The 18,935-nt window shown below is 39.2% G+C and overlaps 1 protein-coding gene across 2 annotated transcripts in view; it reads left to right on the top strand.

Annotated features, from left to right (window-relative positions):
- Positions 1-3,366: 3,366 nt before the first annotated feature.
- LOC112070413 (tyrosine-protein kinase SRK2-like) overlaps positions 3,367-18,935 on the top strand; it is a 37,441-nt gene continuing 21,872 nt past the window's right edge. Inside the window, exons 1-2 of one of the 2 annotated variants that reach the window (XM_024137824.2) lie at positions 3,367-3,448; positions 9,297-9,362. The gene's annotated coding sequence lies outside the window, so the exon portion shown is untranslated. Of the gene's footprint in view, positions 3,449-9,138; positions 9,363-18,935 lie in introns of those variants that run through there. The other variant, XM_070438959.1, reaches the window with a different exon arrangement.

Genomic DNA, 18,935 nt, shown 5'->3' with positions numbered 1-18,935 from the left:
GCAGGTTTCATCAAGGATCTCTCTGTACTTTGCTCCGTTCATCTTTCCCTGGATCATGACTAGTCTTCCTGTCCCTGCCGCTGAAAAACATCCTCACAGCATAATGCTGCCACCACCATGCTTCATCGTAGAGATGGTGCCGGGTTTCCTCCAGACGTGACGCTTGGTATTCAGGCCAAAGAGTTCAATCTTGGTTTCATCAGACCAGAGCATCGTGTTTCTCATGGTCTGAGTCCTTTAGGTGACTTTTGGCAAACTCCAAGCGGGCTATCATGTGCCTTTTACTGAGGAGTAGCTTCCCTCTGGCCACTCTACCATAAAAGCCTGATTGGTGGAGTGCTGCAGAGATGGTTGTCCTTCAGGAAGGTTCTTCCATCTCAACAGAGGAACTCTGGAGCTCTGTCAGAGTGATTAACTTCTTATGGCTGCAATCCCAGTAACGGGATGATATGAAAACAGCCAGTGAATGTGCAGGGCGCCAAATTCAAAAAACAGAAATCTCATAATTAAAATTGCTCAGACATACATGTGTCTTATATCATTTTAAAGGTAATATTGTTGTTAATCACACCAAAGTGTCCGATTTCAAATATGTTTTTCAGCGAAAGCACTACAAACGATTATGATAGCAGTCACAAATAGCACAAATAGAGATAAAATTAATCACTAACCTTTGATGATCTTCATCAGATGACACTCATAGGACTTCATGTTACACAATACATGTATGTTTTGTTTGATAAAGTTTATATTTATATMAAAAAATCTGAGTTTACATTGGCGCGTTACATTCACTAGTTCCAAAAACATAGAGGGATTTTGCATAGCCACATCGTTTCAACAGAAATACTCATCATAAATGTAGATGATAATACAAGTTATACACATGGAATTATAGATATATCTCTCCTTAATGCAACCGCTGTGTCAGATTTCAACAAAACTTTACGGAAAAAGCAAACCATGCAATAATCTGAGATGGAGCTCAGAACAACAGTCAAATTGTCCACCATGCTGGAGTCAACAGAAACCAGAAATTACATGATAAATATTCCCTTACCTTTGATGATCTTCATCAGAATGCACTCCCAGGAATCCCAGGTCCAGAATAAATGCTTGATGTGTTCGATAATGTCCGTTATTTATGTCTAATTAGCTACTTTGGTTAGCGCGTTTGGTAAACAATTCCAAAGTCACGAAGCGCGTTCACAAAAACCTGACGAAATGTCCAAAAGTTCCGTAACAGTCAGTAGAAACATGTCAAACGATGTATTGAATCAATCTTTAGAATGCTGTTAACATATATCTTGAATAACGCTCCAACCGGAGAATTACATTGACTTCAGATGAGCGATGGAACGGAGCTGCCTCTCACGTGAACGTGCGTGGTCAAAGAATGTTCACCTCATGGTACTGGTGACTCATTCCTGTCTCCTTCGGCCCCCCTTCACATTAGAGTCATCAGACAAAGGTCTACAGACTGTTGACATCTAGTGGAAGCCGTAGGAAGTGAATACTCATTCATATCTCGCTGTGATTTCAATGGGATCTTGGTTGAAACTCTACCAGCCTCAGAATTTCCACTTCCTGTTTGGATTTTTTCTCAGGTTTTTGCCTGCCATATGAGTTCTGTTATACTCACAGACATAATTCAAACAGTTTTAGAAACTTCAGAATGTTTTCTATCCAATAATAATAATATTATGCATATATTAGTAACTGGGACTGAGGAGCAGGCCGTTTACTCTGGGCACCTTTCATCCAAGCTACTCAATACTGCCCCTGCAGCCATAAGAAGTTAACGGGTTCTTTGGTCACCTCCCTGACCAAGGCCCTTCTCCCCCGAGTGCTCAGGTTGGCCAGGCAGCCAGCTCTAGGAAGAGTCTTGGTGGTTCCAAACGTCTTCCATTTAAGAATTATGGATGCCAATGTGTTCTTGGGGACCTTCAATGCTGCAGAAATGTTTGGATACCCTTCCCCAGATCTGAGCCTCGACACAATCCTGTCTCAGGGCTCTACATACAATTCCTTTAACCGTATGGCTTGGTTTTTGCTCTGACATGCACTGTCAACTGTTGGACCTTACATAGACAGGTATGTGCCTTTCCAAATCATGTCCAATTGAATATACCACCAATGGACTCCAATCAAGTTGTAGAAACATCTCAAGGATGATCAATGGAAACAGGATGCACCTGAGTTCAATTTTGAGTCTTATAGCAAAGGTTCTGAATACTTATGTAAATAAGAGATATGTTTATTTATTTTAATGCATTTGCAAAAATGTCTAAAAAACTGTTTTCACTTTGTCACTATAGGGTATTGTGTGTAGATTTATGAGGGGGGGGGGGGGGTGATTGAATTGCTTTTAGAATAAAGCTGTGACGTAACAAAATGTGGAAATATTTCCTGAATGCACTGTATGTGATTATGCTCATTTCAAGATTCCATTTCAGATTAATATTTCAATTTCAATTTGAAAATACTAAACATGACAAGTAGAAGCAGTATGTTCCTAGTGCCTTCAAATTAGGTACTTTCAAGATAGTATTGACACTGTTTACTATACAGTTAATATATTTAAAAGCATTTCCTTTTAATGATAAGAAAGGCATAAAGAAACCTTACTAATGTTGTCATGTCTGTTGACAAACTTGAGTGTTCTGTCTCTGGGGTCATAGCTCTTTATGTAAGGGAAGTCGGAGCACAACAAGACCGGCTGTAAGAATGTTCTCTGCATGAAAAACGTATGCTTTGTGTGCCTGATGCTCACACCTGAGTGGCTGATGACTGCCAGCTCATATTTCATAACCTGCTCTGAGGGAGTGGCTCCAACACTCCAAGCACAAAAAGGTGCTATCTAGAACCTGAAAGGGTTATTTGATTGTCCCCATAGGAGAACCCTTATTTGTTACAGGTAGARCCTCTTTAGTTCCAGGTAGAACTCTATTGGGTTCATGTAGAACCCTTTCCCCAGAACTCTTTTGAAACCCTTTTTTTAAGAGTGTAGGAAGACCTCTACACCAATCTGGCACAGAAACTAAGAGATACATTCCTGTCATGGTAGGCACACACCATGGTATTCACACCCATGGTAGGGACATCACATAACCAATAATGAATATAACAGTGATGGAGGATGTATGTTAAAACCCTTTAACAATAAAGTCCTAATCAAATTAACATGTTTCCTTGAGGATTTTTAAAGTCAGATTAATATAAAAAAGAATACAATCTTCCATTTAAGGGTCACCCATCCCAGTTCTGAAACCTTTTTTGCTAAACCCTAAATGGAAAACTCCCTTTTGTGCATAGACAGAGCAGCTTAACCTGTCAGACAACTTTACAATGTTTTTATAGGAAGTAAATGAAACTCACGCTCTCAGAGTAGCATACCTTTTGTAGTATCATGACATAGCTCTCTTTGTCTTGTCAAGATTTGTCAAAGGTGAGTGAAATATGGAGCAATTGGTGAATCTTCATGTACATTTATTATTGGGAAACGGTGAATGTCCAGTGACATTGTTTATTGTGACCTACTGTGCTGTGTTCGACTGCAGCCTAAATATATATATTACTTTTTGGATATTGAATGTAGCCTATCCAATTAATAGTGTTGCCTATCCTTAATTGTGTTTACATATGGTTTGTTTCCTTCAGCTATGATTTCCTTCGGTCTGTTTACAGTTGAGTCTGTGTTTGTCAGATGTCTTGCTTGAAACCTGATATAAGAAGCACAGCCAGGTGCGGAGTAGTTGGTGATTATGTTTTTCATTGTCAGTGTGCGCTTGAAACACAGCACTCAAACTTCCCTTGGCAAAAACGATGCAAATAAAGAAGATAGTTTGATTTCCTGATAGAGTGCAAAATCATGAGACAGCTTTGAATGCGCCATAATTAGGCTAGTCTAAAAGCTTAATGAATYTTCCATTCAGAAGTCTGAATATATTCCAGTCGATGTAAAAATAAACCACATATGTTACGGCATCAGAAGCTTGGTTGACATCGGTGAATGTATGTGTTGTTGCCCACAAGGTCATGAATGATGTAAGTCAAGATGTAGGCCTACTTAAAAAATAAAAAAAAGATTACTCTTGAGTCCTTCGTTTTACAGGCTCATAATTAACAAGTTACCAGAGCAATTTTTCAAATGTATGTATTATGATGACTGCATGAGTGAAAGGTATAACCAGCTACTTTGCAGGCACACAATAGGCCTACCCTAACGTAGCGTATAGTTGCAACACAATCTCACACTCAATTCATGCAAATATGTACAAAAAGAATTTCAGAAGATTTTGTGCGCGTTTGGGAGGCTTATTTGTGTGAAAAGACACCCATTTTGTGTGACTTCATTCATAGGTAAATCTTTTTTGGGTGGAAAACTTTGGAACAATCTTTAGAACATTATTAGAGCAATGCATGATGGGCAAAGTTGTTCTACACTGTCTATTCTTTGTGTCCCTCATTTATTTATATGTAGGCAACAGTAGGCCTACATTATTTTCTTCATAACGCATTTCATATTTCGTGGAGCCTACATTACACAATTTTTTTCGTTATGAATTTAATACAAGGCTCCACTTTTTCATGTTATTACGCCATTTCGTTTTAATGCACTTTATACAAGGCTATGTCGAATTTTATGAGGGTTGCCGGATTGGAGAAAAAKACAGATTTTTCTGGGGTTTTATTGTGGTATCGATGAAGGTATTTGATTGGGGAATGCTGATATATTTTTATGATGGGAAAATTATAATACACACCATAATTTACATTTAAGTCATTTAGCAGACGCTCTTATCCAGAGCGACTTACAAATTGGAAAGTTCATACATATTCATCCTGGTCCCCCCGTGGGGAATGCACCCACAACCCTGGCGTTGCAAGCACCATGCTCTACCAACTGAGCCACACGGGACCATAATGCACATAAACACACACAAACACTTACACACAACTCACTTTCTATGTACTCATGTTATAGCCAACTTGACTTTTTAATAATATTTTTTTATAAAATGTTTATTTCTAGTTGTCATGTATTCATTATCTTTAACTGGTTAAATGTTTGTAGTTTGCATGTTTCAGTAATGATTAGCATGGTTAAATAGGTTTACATCTCTGCTTGCTTTAGCTTTTTGTATATTTGGCTTTTTTTTTTTTTTTTTTTACATATTTGTATTTCAACTGAAGAAAGCAATAGTTAATTAACACACTACTGTAAATAAATGGACACTACCTGATATAAAACGGAAATTGCTCTCCGTAAATAAGTGGTACCAAATGCTCAGTCTGAAGCAATTCGGCTATGGATTTTACAGCCCCATAATAATGATACAAGTTATTTCTCCTTAAAAAGGGTTTATTTACAACCTCTGGGGTATAAGATGTTAGGAATAGTGGTATATGAGAGTCTGAAATGAATTAAATACCCTAACCCAAAGCTATGTTCAATGTCAGCAGACATTTCCAGTGAGAAATGCTCAGTCTGAAGCCATTCAGCTGTGCGTTTCACATCCCTATAATAATGATACAAGTTATATCACCTTAAAACGGGTTTATTTCCAACCCCTGCTGTATTACATGTTGGACAAAGTGGTATAGGAGTGTCTGACATATAAGTTCAGTCTTAGCTAATGAGAACCAAGAGGGACCTAGCTTTGTCCTTTATGACTGGGAAGGGCTTGATTCTAGGCCGTATAAAATCCTATATTCATCTCATTAGATCAGAACAGGATGGGTCAACAGTAATTCATAATACTGGTTTGGATTAAAAAAAGGATAGTTGTGTTTTGCTGCATAACACACTTACATTACGTGTCTACCCATATGATGATTATTGTCAGGTTATTTGATATATACTGTAAGCTTCAGTAACAAAAGAACACCATAGTTGTAATAACACTTTAAACAGGTAGTTTGTAAAGGTGTAGAATGTGGTTGTTTTGGGTCCACACTGGTAAGTTTGTGGCGAAATCCTGCACGGAGCCTTCACCGTGCGCTGCCACTTTAAGAGAGCATGAGCAGTAAGGAAGGAGGAGATAAAAGAGCTCGTTAAGCTCTATTCAGGGAAGGAGCTATTGATTGGGGCGACAGTTTTGGTTGTGTGTGTTATGCTGCAGAGTTTGTTTGTTTGTTTAACTTCAGCGTATGTGGTTGTACAGTGTTTGGAACAATCCTCGGTGTGATCGCTCAACGACGTGGTTGTTCTCATTTGGGACCGCGAGGATTATGGATCAAATGGATTAGTAGCAACATTTGTTGCGAAGCGTTCAACTACAACCCAACATACCATCGGACAGTCAGACCGGATACCTGCAACCTCAAGACCACAGCTAAGCCCTCTCTTGTTCCCTTTCTCTCTTTCTCTTCCCGCTATGGTCCAGTGCTTTACACTGCAACTGACTCTATTTCCTAAGTACATTGAAGTTTCATTGGAGCTGGACTAGTGTGTATATGAACACCACACATKCATACMCTCTGCACTCCTTCCCAGGAAGAAAATACAAACTATTGCAAATCCTCTGGGTGATGACTGGGTTCATTTGTTATTGTATGAAGTTGCTGTTTATTTGCTCTGCCATTATTGTTATATGAGGTATGTTTGGTGGGGTTACCAAGAATTGTGGAAGGACTGTGATGTGATGTGTGATCTATAGGGTGTGTATTCTTTTTCTCTCCGCTGGCTATCTGGTCAACAGGCTACACTCTAGGCAGTCTCTTCTGTTGATGTGTGTGGGTCTGGTAGTGGTACTCTCGCTGTTCTACTATGCTTTTCTTTCGGCAGGGTTAATACCTGCCTGGCGCCCGAACAAAATCTTCTTTACCTTTCTCTAATTAATACCGCTACAAGTTAACTTAAGTAAATTAGATGGAAAGGATTTTCTTCTGAATAACTGGGCAGGGCATTGCACTTTCCATTTAGCTTCATGCAACTGATGTAAGGCTTGATCACACTTGGAGTGACTACTTCTATCCATCACGCCGATTGATGTCAATGTAATTACACCCAACACAATGTACACAATGTAGAAAAACAGAATTTTTCCACTACTAGATCACATAACTAGACATGAGCTGGACAGAATCTCAACACTGCCACCAATGTAACACAATAAAGTGAAAACTGCAACAGGACTCTAACCAGGTCTCATACGTGGCAAAGTGAGCTCTAACGGCCATTGCCATCAAAGCCTAGTAGGCCTCAGAGCAGAGGCAGTAGGCCTACAATGCTGGCATATGTCTTGTTACAACAGCCTAAGTATATAACATGATTGACACGAGTGTAATAATCATCATGAAACAGCCTTGGAAGTGCCATAAGTGTAAGCCAACATAATTCATTATTTACCATGAACCTGTTTAACGGCATTGATATGGCTTAATTGATCATAGTCCAGACTCGTTATAGTTGCAAATACCATGCGGTTGCACCAGGGGAATATAAACCAAACAGATTTATTTTGCAGGTCTTCTGTTTYCCCACATTTATTGATGAATTAATTTCCCATCATGAAAATGTAGCCCCATTCCCCAATTAAATACCTTCATCAATACAACACAAAGATCTGACAAATACAGCTTTCTATTCCAATCTGGCAACCCTTATAAAATCCGACAGGACCAGTATCCCAAAGTATTAAATGAAAACAAGCATAGAAAACAGCATTGGCATAAATAATAAAAATAAATAAACGTAAGGCTACTATTATACAGTATAATAGCTATTTAGGTGACAACCTAGTTGATGAACAATACTGGGTTGTTAACACATTTGTTTTCTAGTGTACATAAATGTGGGACAAAAAAAGGAAGGTTTTTATTTAACTAGGCAAGTCAGATAAGAACAAATTCTTATTTACATTTACGGATTTTTACCTTGTCAGCTCGGGGATTCGATCAAGCAACCTTTCAGTTACTGGCCCAATGCTCTAACCACTAGGCTACCATTGCCCAAAATGCATTGGTCAAAAAACCTTCTAAAAATTGTTCCAAACTTTTCCCCTCAAAAAATTATTTTCCAACATGTGTATTTTCACACCAATGAATCCACACAAAAACGCACAGAATCTGCTGAAATACTTTTTGTACATATTTGCACGAATTGAGAGTGATATTGTTTTGATAGTTTACAACACAGTAAATATTTGGGACAATTATCAATATTATAGCCTAATCATTCATTTACAATCACTTGTATCAATGAGGTGATAAGGTGTTAAAATCAAAAGTGATTGATGCCTGCCAAGGTCTAGGCAATATCAGGGGCAGTTCAGCAATAGATGTACAAATAGGAGTTCAGCCATCTGACCTTCAAGATTTTTTCTCCAATCTGACTAGCTAAGTTAGTTGATGTAGAGCTATTCTGCTTAGGTTTAGACTATCATTCAACAATAAAATAGGTAGCCTAATACCATGCCCAAACCGGACGCGTGCGTCCAACTGCGCCATCGTGCACAAATTAATTTTGCCCCCCCACACCAAACGTGATCACGACACGCAGGTTGAAATATTAAAACAAACTCTGAACCAATTATATTAATTTGGGGACAGGTCAAAAAGCATTAAACATTTATGGCAATTTAGCTAGCTAGCTTGCTGTTGATAGCTAAAAAGCTCAAGGTTGAGTTCTTATTTTACCTGAAATGGACAAGGTCCTCTACTCAGACAATCCACACAAAGAACGGTCAACCAAATTGTTTCTAGTCATCTCTCCTCCTTCCAGGCTTTTTCTTCTTTGGACTTTTTATGGCGATTGGCATCTAACTTTCAAAGTATTACCATGACGACCGACCGACCTGAGTTCATCTTTCAATCACCCACGTGGGTATAACCAATGAGGAGATGGCACGTACGTATCTGCTTCTATAAACCAATGAGGAGATGGGAGAGGCAGGACTTGCTCCGCGTTCAACGTCACAAATAGAACTGACTTCTATTTTAGTGCTTGGCAACTCAGACGCTCTTTGGCGCGCCGAGTAGTGTGGGTGCAATGATTGAATAACATGTAAGTGTACATTTATGTTGCAACGATCGCGCACGCGATGCGAGTGGTGTGGTCAGAATGTAAGCCAAAGTTTTATCAGCGTTCAACATTCCAATGTCATGCCATTAGACATAGGCAAATGAGTTTAGGCTACAAGCACATTCTGTAGGCCTAGTTCAGTAGCCATACCGGCTAAAGAGAACCCGATAAAAAGGTTTTGTTTTCTTTAGTCGGTATAGCTTTCTACATCAGCTGCCTGGATGCACCGTTTTGAWTTTGCTTTTGCTTTTGTGTCTTTAACCTTCAGGTTTGGAATCTATCCAGTCATCCCAGGCAGAGAGGAAAAGAGTAAATGATGGCGGCGGCCCAACCTGTAAGTCTGGAAGAAGAAGAAGAATAGAGCAGAAATTTGAAAAAAGGAAAACAAAGGAGAGCAGGATGGACAAGTTCTGTCTTTAAGGGAAATTTGGTTCCTCTTAAGAGGGGCCTATACCAGATTTTGTAACTCACAGGCCTCCCAGGTTGCATTCTTTTAAAATTCAATAGCGTAGTACAGGATCACCTTGTGTGTATCTGTGCAATGTTCATATGAAGGGAAGAATTCCTTTCTTACTCTAGGGCCTAGTTTTTCAAAAGTTATCCATCTGGATTTTGCCTATCCAATAGGATTAAATGCATAGCAACAGAATGAATAGAACAGAGAATCATTGACTTGAATGGGGACTCCCATTTTATTTTTATGCATTTAATCCTATCCGATAGCAGAAATCCGAATAGATCACTTTTGAAAAACTGGGCCTAGGTGATTCCGCCGATAAGTTCCTGTGGTCAACTGGCAGGGCAAAAATGACTATACCAACACTTCCAAAAGCAATGGGCTTTTAAACAGCACTTGGGTCATTCTACCAATTCGGTGCCTTTTGATATGTATAACTTCTCTTCATTTTTGATTTCACCTCATTTTCACATTCTATCACATGTTCAATTCATAAAAATAAAAAAAATCCCAATTTAAGAGGTTATAAATTAAGTGCCAAATAAAGTAACAGGGTTGACAATCATCTAAAATCAGCCATAAATCCACTTGTGGCAGGGGAAATGGAAGCTTATTGTGTGCAACAGGGAGACGAAATTGAATGCAACCTTCACCAAAAAAAAACATTAAATCTATTCTGGGTAACAATCTATTCCGAGAATAAATMACTTTTCTCCCGGGTAACAYGTTATTTCCCGCCAAAACCGGGATGTGTCACTCAAAGCATTATAAAGCATATAAATAGGCCTATTGTAACGCTCTTCTACTTCGTCCTCCTCATCAGACGAGGAGAGGCGAGAAGGATCGGATGACCAAAACGCAGCGTGGTAATTTGACATTATATTTATTAAACAAGACAAACTAAACACACTTGAGAATATACAAAATAATAAACGAAGTCAACAGACCTGAACAAACGAACTACATAACACGAAGAACGCACGAACAGGAAAATAGACTACATAAAACGAACGAACGATACGGTCCCGTATGGTGCAATAATGACACAGACACAGGAGACAACCACCCACAACAAACAATGTGAAACAACCTACCTAAATATGGTTCTCAATCAGAGGAAAACGTAAACCACCTGCCTCTAATTGAGAACCATATCAGGTAACCCATTAACCAACATAGATACACATAACATAGAATGCCCACCCCAACTCACGCCCTGACCAACTAACACATACAAAACAGAAAACAGGTCAGGAACGTGACACCTATGTTTGGATTTGATTAGAGATTTGATCTAAAATTCAAGCCCTACATTAAATACATTTAATGAGACCAAGCCCAAAAAAGCTCAAATCATTGTGCAGTTATCCAATACATAAAGTATATGATACAGGCTACTGCACATTATGCATGACAGAAAAATATAAATAGATGTAGTTCGCTATATGCTCTGTTGGGTAAATAAATGCAACTAGCTCCAGTAGCCTAATCTTTTTGAGTGTGAACTGTATGACTGTACTGTATTGTATTATACTATATTATATAAACTGGAATTATGCACATCGTTCAAACCATGATAAAGCAGGGAGAGAACATATGATTCTGCTGCAGAACATGCGTCCTACAAAGTATAGGCTAGAGAATTTTATTAGAATTTTGAAATATGAGGCCTATTTGTATAATTAGTAGACTGAAGCATATATAGTGTATTTGGAAAGTATTCAGACCCCTTGACTTTTTACACATTGTGTTACATTACAGCCTTATTCTTTCTTCGGGGCGGCAGGTAGCCTAGCGGTTAAAGTGTTGGGACAGTAACCGAAAGGTTGCTAGATCGAATTCCCGAGCTGACAAGGTAAAAATCTGTTGTTCTGCCCCTGAACCCATTGTAGATGGAGATCCTCTCAAGCTCTGTCAGGTTGGATGGGAAGCGTTGCTGCACAGCTATTTTCAGGTCTCGCCAGAGATGTTCGATCGGGTTCAATTCCGTGCTCTGGCTGGCCCACTCAAGTTCATTCAGAGACTTGTCCCAAAGCCACTCCTGCATTGTCTTGGCTGTTTGCTTAGGGTCATTGTCCTGTTGGAAGGTGAACCTTTCCCCCAGTATGAGGTCCTGAGTGCTCTGGAAAAGATTTTCATCAAGGATCTCTCTGTACTTTGCTCCATTCATTTTTCCCTCGATCCTGACTAGTCTTCCTGTCCCTGCCATATAAAAGAAAACACAGAATGATGCTGCCAACACCATGCTTCACCGTAGGAATGGTGACAGGTTTCCTCCAGACGTGACGCTTGGCATTCAGGCCAAAGAGTTTCATGAGACCATTGAATCTTGTTTCTCATGGTCTGAGTCCTTTAGGTGCCTTTTGGCAAACTCGAAGAGGGCTGTCATATGCCTATTACTGAGGTCAGGCCACACTAACATAAAGGCCTGATTGGTGGAGTGCTGCAGAGATAGTTATCCTGGTGGAAGATTCTCCCATCTCCACAGAGTAGCTCTGGAGCTCTGCCAGAGTGACCATTGGGTTCTTGGTCACCTCCCTGACGAAGGACCTTCTCCCCCGAATTGCTCAGTTTGGCTGGGCGGCCAGCTCTAGGAAGAGCCTTGAGTGGCTCAAAAGTAATTGGAAAAACTAACATAATCATAAATTAAATAGTGAGTTTTAATACTTGGTTGCAAATCATTTGCAGTCAATGACTGCCTGAAGTCTGGAACCCATAGACATCACCAGATGCTGTGTTTTGATGGATTCTGTTCAAATGTAACATGTTTCAAGTTAAACTGTAGTTTATTTGTATCCTGTTTAGCACAAGATTACTGTGAGTATTAATGGAGTTTAGTCCATGAAACTGTTTGTATGCTAATTTAGAAAGGTTGAACGAATAAGATAAGAGGAAATTGCCTAGGATCAGAGAGCAGGGTCAGGCCCAGAACAGAAGATGGACGGGGTGTGATTCTGACATCTAGCTAAACAAAGAGAGGACCATGGACATTTCACAGGGGAAAGGAGGGTAACTCATTGGGGTCATAAAATGTATAGCTGGGGAGGTGACGCCTACAAGGGGTGAGTATAACATGTGTTGTGAACTTTCTAAATGTATGCACTCCACTGACTGTATCCTTGGTATTAAACACTTGAAACTTCTCTTGAGCTTTTGGTCTCAATTCCTTATTGAGACCAAAAGACCAAATTATTTTAAACAATGTCTTCCCTGGTGATGTTCTGCCAGGCCTTTACTGCAACTGTCTTCAGCTCCTGCTTATTCTTGGGGCGTTTATCCTTCAGTTTTGCCTTCAGCAAGTGAAATGCAAGCTCAATTGGATTCAGGTCAGCTGAACATTCCACTTCTTTGCCTTAAAAAAGTATTGGGTCGCTTTCGCATTATGCTTCGGGTCATTGTCCATCTGCACTGTGAAGCTCCGTCAAATTAGTTTTGAAACATTTGGCTGAATCTGAATAGATAATCTAGCCCTAAACACTTCAGAATTCATCCTGCTGCTTTTGTCAGCAGTCACATCATCAATAAATACAAGGGAACCAGTTCCATTGGCATCCACATATGCCTACGTCATAACACTATCTACACCATGATTCACAGATGAGGTGGTATGTTTCGGATCATGAGCAGTTCCTTCCCTTCTCCATACTCTTCTCTTCCTATCATTCTTGTACAAGTTGATCTTTGTCTCATCTGCCCACCTCCTGGAGGGTGTTATTGATCTGGCTAACTGTTGTGAAGGGGTTTTTCTTCACCAGGGAAATAATTCTTCTGTCATCCACCACAGCTGTTTTCCGTGGTCTCCTGGGCCTTTTGGAGTTCCTGAGCTCACCAGTGCTTTCCACAGCTGTTTTCCGTGGTCTCCTGGGCCTTTTGGTGTTCTTGAGCTCACCAGTGTGTTCTTTAATTTTTAAAAACCCAATAGTTGATTTGGCCACACCTAATGTTTTTGCTATCTCTCTGATGGGTTTGTTTAGAGTTTTCAGCCTAATGACGGCTTGCTTCACTGGCAGTGACAGATCTTTGGACTTCATATCGGGGGTAACATCAACAGATTCCAAATGCAATTTCCACACTTGAAATCAACTCTAGAMCTTTTATCTGCTTACTTGTAAATGAACTATTGAGGGAAAAACACACACCTGGCCATGGAATAGCTGAGCAGCCAATTGTCCAATTACTTTTGGTCCCTTAAAAAGGGGGGGACGACCACATATAAAAAGTGCTGTAATTCCTACACCGTTCACTGATTTGGATGTAAATACTCTCAAATTAAAGCTGCACTTTCAGCTAATTTTCATTATTTAATGTCAACTCCAATATACTGTGGTAGACAGCTAAAATAATAAAAACTTGGTCAATGTCCAAATATTTATGGACCTGACTGTATATATGAAACACCGGAAAATCAATTTTGGGCCTAGGCCTTTGACAAATGTCTAGCCTGTCTATGGGTAACAGGGTTGACCTCTTATGCTCGACCCACTCAGTTTTCCACCACAAACACCAGAAAACAGCATACCTGCTTTTACACTATGATTTGACTATTACACTGAACAAAAATATTAAATGTAACATGAAACAATTTACAGGTCATATAAGGAAATCAGTCAATTTAAATATTTTCGTACTCTAGACCGTAATCTATGGATTTTACTTGACTTGGAATGCAGACATGCATTGTTGATCACAGATAACTTAAAACAATAGGCAGGGGTGTGGATAAAAAAAAAAAAGTCAGTATCTGCTGTGACCACCTTTTACCTCATGCAGTGCGACATCTCCTTCGCATAAAGTTGATCAGGCTGTTGACTGTGGTCTGTGGAATTTTAGAACACGCTGTCGTACACGTTGGTCCAGAGCATCCCAAACATTCTCAATGGGTGACATGTCTGTTGAGTGTACAGGCCTTGGAAGAACTGGGACATTTTCAGCTTCCAGGAATTGTGTACAGATCCTTGAGACATGGGTCTGTGCATTATCATGCGATTGCGACAGAGGAATTGCACAACAATGGGCCCCAGGATCTCATCATGGTATCGCTGTGTATTCAAATTTCCATCTATAAAATGCAGTGTTCATTGTCCATAACACCACAAGGTGGCACTCTGTTTACAACGCTGACATCAGCAAACCGCTCGCCCACACAATGCCATCTGCCCGGTACAGTTAAAACCAGGATTAATCCGTGAAGGGCACACTTCTCCAGCGTGCCAGTGGTCATCCAAGGTGAGCATTTKCCCACTGAAGTCGGTTACGACGCCAAACTGCAGTCATGTCAAAACCATGGTGATGACAACGATCACCCAGATGAGCTTCCCGGAGTCTGTTTCTGACAGTTTGTGCAGATATTCTCCAGTCTTGCAAACCCACATTGAAGAAGTGAAGAGTGAAGAACCCGGATTTAGAGGTCCTGGCTTGGCGTGGTTACACATGGTCTGTGGTTGTGAGGCCGGTTGGACGTACTGACAAATTCTCTAAAACGACATTGGAGGTAGTCTATGGTAGAGAAATTAACATTACTTTCTCTAGCAACAGCTCTGATGGACATTACTGCAATCAGTACATTTTAAAGTGGCCTTATTTTCCCCAGCACAAGGTGCACCTCTGTAATGATTATGTTGTTTAATCAGCTTCTTTATATGCCACAGGTGGATAGATTATCTTGGCGCCAAATTCAAAAGATATTTTTTAGAAATATTTAACTTTCACACATTAACAAGTCCAATACAGCAAATGAAAGATAAACATCTTGTGAATCCAGCCAACATGTCCAATTTTTTTTWAAATGTTTTACAGTGAAAACACCACATATATTTATGTTAGCTCACCACCAAATACAAAAAAGCACAGACATTTTTCACAGCACAGGTAGCATGCACAAAACCAACCAAACTAACCAAGAACCAACCAAACTAACCAAGAAACGACTTCATCAGATGACAGTCTTATAACATGTTATCTTCTACTTGGTCACAATCCCGGATCCGGGAGCACCCTCATCAGTAAAAAAGCTGACTAGCATAGCCTAGCATAGCGCCACAAGTAAATACTAGCATCTAAATATCATGAAATCACAAGTCCAAGACACCAGATGAAAGATACACATCTTGTGAATCCAGCCATCATTTCAGATTTTTTAAATGTTTTACAGGGAAAACACAATATGTATTTCTATTAGCTAACCACGATAGCAAACGACCCAACTTTTTTTTCCCACCATTTTTTTACTGCATGGGTAGCTATCACAAATTCGACCAAATAAAGATATAAATAGTCACTAACCAAGAAACAACTTCATCAGATGACAGTCTGATAACATATTTATTGTATAGCATATGTTTTGTTAGAAAAATGTGCAGATTCCAGGTATAAATCATAGTTTTACATTACAGCCACCATCACAGCTCTCAAAAAACAGCTAGAATAACTACAGAGACCAACGTGAATTACCTAAATACTCATCATAAAACATTTATAAAAAATACACGGTGTACAGCAAATGAAAGACAAACATCTTGTGAATCCAGCCAATATTTCAGATTTTTTAAGTGTTTTACGGCAAAAACACAAATAGCATTATATTAGCTTACTACAGTAGCCAGCCACACAACAGCATTGCAACAAGGCACGTTAGCGATAGCGAATAAACCAGCAAAAGATATACATTTTTTCACTAACCTTCTCAAAACTTCATCAGATGACAGTCCTATAACATCATATTACACAATACATATATGGTTTGGTCGAAAATGTGCATATTTAGCGGTACAATTTGTGGTTGAACAATGTGTATACTAGCCAAACTGCACAAAATAATCCGGATCTATTTCTGACAATCACACCATCTAATCAAATAACTACTCATATACTTGACTAAAAAAATACAGGTTGGACAGCAAATTAAACATACACTAGTTCTTAATGCAACCGCTATGTTMGATTTTTTTTAATAACCTTAGTACGACATACACCTTACATTATAGGCGAGATAGGGCCCGAAATCTGGGCGGAATATGGTCTACACATTTTCGACAGATATACGTAATAATATCATAAATGGTTCCTACTTTTTGCTGATCTTCCATCAGAATCTTGTACAAGTTGTCCTTTGTCCAGAATAATCGTTGTTTGCTTTTAGAATGTCCTCTTCATCTGTAGAATTAGCAGCTAACGCTAGCCATGTGGCGCAGCAGTGTCCAACTCACGATAACGCATGACAAAGAAATTCCAGAAAATCGCAATCAACTGATATAAACTGCTATAAGTCCGTTTAAAATAACTACCTTATGATGTTTTTAACACAAATAAAATAAAATCAGAGCCGGATAAATCTAACTTCTAAAACGAAAGCTTTTCTGGACGCCATGCTGAGATCCTTCCTGCGTCAGGCCAACCGGTGAAAAGGCCGGACCTTCCGTTCCAAGACCTTTTATACTGCCCCAGATAGAGCTATACACCACATTCAAATTTTCACTGCTTACTGACATCTAGGGGAAGGCGTATGCAGTGCATGTAGACCCATAGGTTACATGCAAATTAATAAACTGACCCTGGAACAGAGCCCTCGATTTCAGAATTCTCACTTCCTGACATGAAGTTTGCTGCAGAATGAGCGCCCCCTCTATTGATAAGAGGATTTATACAAAAAATCTATGTTTTGTTCGAAAAATGTGCATATTTCAGGTATAAATCAGTTTTACATTGCAGCTACCATCTCAAATAGCACCGAAGCAGCCAGAGTAATTACAGAGACCAACGTGAAATACCTAAATACTCATCATGAAACATTTATGAAAAATACATGGTGTACAGCAAATGAAAGACAAACATCTTGTGAATCCAGCCAATATTTCCAATTTTTTTAAGTGTTTTACAGCGAAAACACAATATAGCATTATATTAGCCTCCCACAATAGCCAAAAACACAACCCATTTATCAGCTGCAAAAGTTAGCGATCGTGAAAAACCAGCAAAAGATATATAATTTTTCACTAACCTGATAAGCTTCATCAGATGACAGTCCTATAACATCAGGTTATACAATATACTTATGTTTTGTTCGAAAATGTGCATATTTAGAGCTGAAATCCGTGGTTATACATTGTGAACATGTAGCAACTTTTTTCCAGATTTTCCGGATATTTTCCAGAATCTCCGGATATATTTCTGACACTCACCTATTCTGACCAAATAACTATAACTAATAACTAATAAACATTACTAAAAAATACATGTTGGACAGCAAATTAAAGATACACTAGTTCTTAATGCAATCGCCGTGTTAGAATTCTAAAAAATAACTTTAGTACGACATACAGCTTACGTTATAGCGAGACAGCGCCCAAAATCTGTGCGGAAAATAAAACTAAACATTTGAGAGAAATACGAAATAACATCATAAATGGGTCCTACTTTTGGTGAGCTTCCATCAGAATCTTGTACAAGTGGTCCTTTGTCCAGAATAATCGTTGTTTGGATTTAGAATGTCCTCTTCGTCTGAATTAGCAGCCAAAACTAGCCAAGTGGCGCGAAGCTCTCCATCGTCACCAAACGCAGAGAACGGAACACGCCAAAACTCCCAAAAAAATGTCAATAATCTGATAAAACTATATTGAAAAAACATACTTTACGATGATATTATCACATTTATCTAATAAAATCAAAGCCGGAGATATTAGGAGTCTATAACGAAAGCTTTTCAGGAGCCAATGCTGATGTACTTCCCGCGTCTTCCTGAACAAAGGAAATTGGGGTCATGTCGTTCCAAGAGGTCTCTTTTGACCATAGAAATAGCTAGAATCCCCATTTCACCTCTCACTGCCTGTTGACATCTAGTGGAAGGCGTATGAAGTGCATGTATATCCATAGATTTCAAGCAAATGAATAGGGAGCTCCTGGAACAGAGCCTCGATTTCAGATTTTTCACTTTCTGACAGGAAGTTTGCTGCAAAATGAGTTCTGTTTTACTCACAGATATAATTCAAACGGTTTTAGAAACTTGAGTGTTTTCTATCCAATAGTAATAATAATATGCATATTGTACGAGCAAGAATTGAGTACGAGGCCGTTTGAAATGGGCACCTTTCATCCAGCTACTCAATACTACCCCTGCAGCCATAAAAAGTAAAAAAATGTACAGGGGGGGTGAGGGGATGCAAAGGGGAGGGATTATATAGATACTCTTTGAAAAGGTTTCAGATCTTTTTGGAAGATGGGTAGGAACTCTCAAATCAAATCAAACTTTATTTGTCACATGCGCCGAATACAACAAGTGTAGACTTTACCGTGAAATGCTTACTTACAATCCCTTAACCAACAGTGCAGGTCAAGAAGAAGAAAATATTTACCAAGTAGTCTAAAATAAAAAGTAATAATAAAAGTAACACAATAAGAATAACAATAACGAGACTATATACAGGGGGTACCGGTACCRAGTCAGTGTGCAGGGGT

The sequence above is a fragment of the Salvelinus sp. IW2-2015 genome, unplaced genomic scaffold (assembly GCF_002910315.2).
Source record: "Salvelinus sp. IW2-2015 unplaced genomic scaffold, ASM291031v2 Un_scaffold1316, whole genome shotgun sequence".
Lineage (NCBI taxonomy): Eukaryota > Metazoa > Chordata > Actinopteri > Salmoniformes > Salmonidae > Salvelinus > Salvelinus sp. IW2-2015.
This window is presented reverse-complemented; position numbering and strand designations above follow the sequence as displayed.